This window comes from Pseudorasbora parva, chromosome 9 (assembly GCF_024679245.1).
Source record: "Pseudorasbora parva isolate DD20220531a chromosome 9, ASM2467924v1, whole genome shotgun sequence".
NCBI lineage: Eukaryota > Metazoa > Chordata > Actinopteri > Cypriniformes > Gobionidae > Pseudorasbora > Pseudorasbora parva.
In genome coordinates this window covers 22,486,560-22,492,252 of record NC_090180.1, presented here as the reverse complement: position 1 = coordinate 22,492,252, position 5,693 = coordinate 22,486,560, and the positions used below count along the sequence as shown (strand labels likewise).

At 34.1% G+C, this 5,693-nt stretch overlaps 1 long non-coding RNA gene across 1 annotated transcript; it reads right to left on the bottom strand.

Moving 5' to 3' along the window:
- Positions 1 to 451: 451 nt before the first annotated feature.
- Positions 452 to 2,950, bottom strand: LOC137089599 (uncharacterized). The gene is made up of 3 exons (XR_010907722.1): positions 2,373 to 2,950; positions 1,700 to 1,743; positions 452 to 1,533 (listed from the first exon to the last, which is right to left on the bottom strand). It is a non-coding gene; the product is annotated as an uncharacterized lncRNA (long non-coding RNA).
- Between the last annotated feature and the right edge of the window lie 2,743 nt (positions 2,951 to 5,693).

The window sequence follows — 5,693 nt, the reverse complement described above, 5'->3', positions numbered from 1 at the left end:
GCGCCGCGGCCAGGCGGAAATCAATCGCGGGTTCTTGTTGTCCCCGTGATATGATTGCCTCCCAGCGGGACCGCGAAGTGTCGAGCTCCAGGTAAGATTTGTGTTTGTCATGTCGTTCTCAATGCAAATGTTAACTTATTTAATGGCAAGATTTGCTAAAAGATTTGTAAATTGTTCGTTTCTGTTATCATGTCGGTGCCACAGCCTTAGTGTTAGCCCACATGGAAAGAACCTATATAAACATATATGTTTTAATATAGGATTTGATATAGGTTTTTAATATATGTGACATATATAAAATTGGCCGTTTTCCTATATTATATGTACATATATGTACATATATGCACATATATGTACATATATGCACATATGTGTGCATATATGCACCTATATGTTCACCTACACTGTAAAAAAATGAATTACAGTATATTAATGTTAATTATAATTTATTAAACTGTGGAAAAACGGATCAATTATGTTAAATTACACATAAAACATTAAATTTTCAATCAAATTTATTTTACAAACCTGCTGTCCATCTACAGTAATTTACTTTTAAAATATATGTTTTCTATGTACAATAACTAAGATATTATTTATAAAAATGCAGTAAGCACATCAATTCAAAAACATGTTTGCATATTTACAGTATTAATATTTATTTGAACAGAACCACTCACAACTTCAACCTCTAAATTAAGTAGGCCTACTTGTACATAAATAGCAACCTTTACAGCCAATTTCTGTTAAATTTACAAAATATTGTACAGAAACTGCACATTTACATTATTAGTCATTTTACATAACACATATGTCAAGTTACTTCAGTTGTAGGAAATACAAGCTTAGTATATAATTTAGAATATGCAAAAATATCTACATTAAAAGACAATTATCTTTCTTTTATACTGTCACATTGCAGTTATTATTTTATACATGTACAATTAAATTTTATCCAAAGCAACTTACAAATGAAGAGTATGGAAGCAGCAATAAGTGCAGTGACAATTTTTAGTTAGTCTAGCAGTTTTGTTAAACAGAAAAGAGCTAGTTTTATGGGTCATGTGTTCACAAAAGAATGCATCTTTAGTGGTCTCCTGAAAATGGCTGGAGTTAGTCAGGTTAGTCCACCAGCATGGAACAGTCCAGATAAAGGTCTGTGAAAGTGATTTTGTGCCTCTTTGGGATGGCACCACAATGCGCCATTTGCCTTCACAGCGCAAGTCTTCACAGTGCATCAGCAAACACTGATGCCAGTGGCTGGAACATGAGCTTGGATGAGTTGTGTAGCATGTTTCGATAGGAATGGCCTGATCATCCCAATGCTGTACAAGGAAAATCTAAAGATCGGGCAGTTCTAGCAATGTGGTCTGTGAAGATTAACTGATCAGTTATAACACAAAGGTAGGGCTGGCTGAAACCACGAGCACTTCCGTCTTGGCGAGGTTGAGTTGAAGGTAAAGGTCATCCAGGTGAAGGTCGGAAATTTCCATCAAGCAGGCTGAGATGCGAGCAGCTACGGCTGATCATCCGCTGGAATGAAGGGTAGAGAGCTGTGTCAGGATAGCAGTGATAGGAAAAGCCATGTTTCTGAATTATTCTAGTTGCAATTATAACAAAATACTATTCAAAACAGCTGCATGATAAGATGCAAACAAAGAATTTGTTGAATGAGAAGAACAGTGCCCTTATTCCACACCTGCAATGCTCACCTGCTGTAGACCTCCAGTCTTTCCACAGGACCTGAAATCACACAAAAAAGCATAAAAAAATAATACAAATAAAAAAATAGGACTATTACATGAATTAAAACATGCCAGCATGTTTTACTGAGACCAAAAACCTCAACCTAATGTGATCTGGAAGCTGAGCTAAATTTACAGTATTTATAATTAAAGTAAAATTATATTACTTTGACTTAACGTTAGCTGCATCATATAACTCTCTAGGGGTGTAACGTAACTGTCCAATCATCTGGATCGATGATAATATAATATATTTTCATTTTTCCAGAGCTATATATATATATATATATATATATATATATATATATATATATATATATATATATATATATATATATAGGTCTATAGTTAATCGATAACGTTAGTTCATTGTTTCAAAAGATATAATGACGGTAACATAACTACCACATACAACCTTTCAAACTTTATGAATAGCTAAGTTAATCTTTCTTGGTTAAACAGATGGAAAATTGAAAGAGGCCTGAACTGCTATAATTTTCAGTGTTTTACTCTCAACGCCAGTTATGTGACTGAACAACGATTAGAAATGTTAACAACCGCTTTAAAACAACCAACAACATCAATGTGCAGCCACACGATATAAATATCATAGAATGAGACTCTTACCTCAGCCCAGTGATCGGTTGATATGATGGCCGCTGCTTGTCAAAAGTCGCTGTAGTTGCCGAGACATTCTCGCTGAAATGGCGCGTTATTTTTCCTCACATAGTTCCGAGATCCTGCTCACGGCTGCTCAAATCCAGTTAATCTCACGACTCACTTCACGAGTGTAGCTTAGCCTAATATAAAATCAAATCACCCGCTCTAACATCACTGTAACGTTACCTCTCCGCAAACTGTTGTGGGCGTGACTAACGGAAAATTAACCGGCAGCAAATTTGAAACTGCGTCACGCGCGCGCGCATGCAAGCACACGCACACACACACACACACACACACAGCTGCATTTGCAACTGGATTTGGAAACCCATCAAATGTACATGAATAGATGTGGTTAGGAAATTTAGGGGAGAATTAGTCAGTGCAAAAAATTATCAAAATTAGCTTCTTTTTTTTGTTTGCAAGGTTAAAGGTTAAAAGATTAGTAGTTACAATCCAATTTATAGTTAGACTAATATGTATAGGCCTAATGTACAAATACTATTATTTAGCCTAAAACAACTCACTAACCAACACATTATCTTAAATGGTAAGTAAAACATGTTGAATGACTGCTGATTTCTGTAGTTAAACATTTGTTTACTTTTTTCTAATTTTACAGAAAAAAATCTGTAAAATATTAATCACACTTTTATGTAGGCTAAAATTACATATTATTCTGTAAAAATCCATCTTAAAAAAAAAAAAACAGATGTAATAGGCTACCAGAATACAAGCAATTCCTGTAAATTTAATAGTCGAAATTTAAATTACAGCGAATATCTGTAAAACACCAGGCATTTCTTGTACAATGAAAAAACAGGAAAATTCTGTAAAAACAAAAAACAAAACAAATAATACAGACCATAACCTGTAAAATTACATTGAGCTATGACCGGATCCTGCCATGAGCTGAGACATATCTTGTATATATGGCTTATATGTGGATATAAAGAAGCAATACAGGAGACCTATATGGCCTGATATGCACATATATGCACCTCAATTTTACCTATATGTGGAATATATATGTGCATATATGCAGCATACATATTATCATATATGTACATATATGCAGCATACATATTATATATGTGCATATATGCAGCATACATATTGACATATATGTGCATATATGCAGCATACATATTGACATATATGTGCATATATGAAGCATATATGTACATATAAACTGCATATATGTTTCATATATGCGCATATAGCCTAATTATGCTGCGCGCACGTGCAAAAATTAAATTACAAGTATTTAATCTGCAAAAACAAGTGAAAAATGCTTATATTTGTACTAAAGTTATTAAACTATATGATGGTCTCCTCATTTGTTAGTCCCTTTGAATAAAAGCGTCTGCTAAATGATCAAATGTAAAAAAACAACTATTCTAGTTGTTTAACTGTGTAATTTGGTAACTAAGTTAAACCCTAAAGCTCATGGTTTGCATAGATAACGTTATACAACGATTGTGTGTGACAGTGAAAGCTGTGTGACACTGACAAAACGCAAAGGTTAGAATAAATGTAATGTGATTTGTTTACCGGTATGTTCCTTTTGTCATCATTAATAGTCTATTTTGTGCCAATTCACTTTAAAAGAGTTAATGTTTTAGTGAACTTGAGTTTGCAAATTGCTCTAATGTAGTTAAAATATAGCTAAAATATAAACTTCTATAATTTGCATTCATGTAACTGCAACATATATGAATCTAAATGATGTACAATATTACAATTTTGTAATAGAAAGTAAGTAACTGTATAAGAATATATTGTTATACTGGAAAAAACATTATAATGAAACGTGTTTCTAATATTCATGTATGGGGTGGTCAAGAAGATTTTCTTTTTCTTCCACAGAAAGATCTTCATGAAAACATTTGAAGACCACGCAAGAAGAACAGGTTCAGCCACAGACTGGTTCATCCCATGAGGACTGGTTCAGTTCTGAATGGGAAGTGTTGAAGACGTTTATGTAATGTGAGTTGTAAGACTTGAACTAATGTTAACAAATGAGACTATTGTAATGTATTAACTAACACGTTTAGTTCACCCAAAAATGCATGTTGTTAAAATGACCCTCATGTCGTTCCAAACCCATGAGACGTTCATTTATTTTCAGAACACAACAAATAAAGCTTTAATATGTGTACTATAATTACTATGTGAAATAAGTTAATATAGTAATTGATATAGATACTGATATAGATATCCATATTTATAACCTTATTGACTAAAATAACCAGCTCATGGCAGACGACTTGCGACCAGAGAGTGACCTGAGTGATGCGATGTAGGAGTAGCGTAAGCTTCAACGTCTCTCTGGGCAACAAAATCAAGCGCTTCTCTTTTATCGGATCCTCTTTAAATTCAAATTCGTGACCAGTGTTTTGTTTTCCTCTATTCTCTGCATATCCGCATTCATCAATACATCATGCTTCGGGTCAGAGGTCACTTTTTTGGCCTAAGTAGACACGCACAGTTGACTGCCAGAAGATAGATATTTTAGTCTAAAGTCAAAAATATGGATATTTTTTTAATAAAAAATGCATAGCTTCTCTTCAGAAGGCCTTCATTAAAAGATTTTTTAAAATGTCCTGATAATTTACTCACCCCCATGTCATCCAAGATGTTCATGTCTTTCTTTCTTCAGTCGAAAAGAAATTCAGTTTTTTGAACAAAATATTCCAGGATTTTTCATCATATAATGGTTTTTAGTTGCAACCAAAATACTGAAGGTCCAAATCAATGCAGTTCCACCTCCGTGTTTACAAAGCACTCATGTGAAGACTAATACAAATGCCCTCTAGCCAAAAAAAATAATATAAAACAACGATACTGGATGATTTTGAAGTTGAAAATTGAGTGTTTTTGCTAAAGGGCGTTTGTATTAGTCTTCACATGAGCGCTCTGTAAACACGAGGGCGGGACTTCTGCTTACGTCTATGTGACCATTTCCACGTGATTACGTCATCCTTGGCACCTCGCAGAGCTGAGCAAGTTGAACAATTAAGGTTGAAAAGTATATTCATTTTTTTAAATGACAGATCGTTTGACTAGATAAGACCCTGTTCCTCATCCGGGATCACGCAGAGGCTATGAAGCCCTTTGAAACGGCGTTGATCTGGACCTTCAACATTTTGGTTGCAACTGAAAAGCATTATATGATGAACAATCCTGGAATGTTTTCTTCAAGAAACGTAATTTCTTTTCCACTGAAGAAATAAAGACATGAACATCTTGGATGAGATGGGGGTGAGTAAATGATCAGTCAATTTT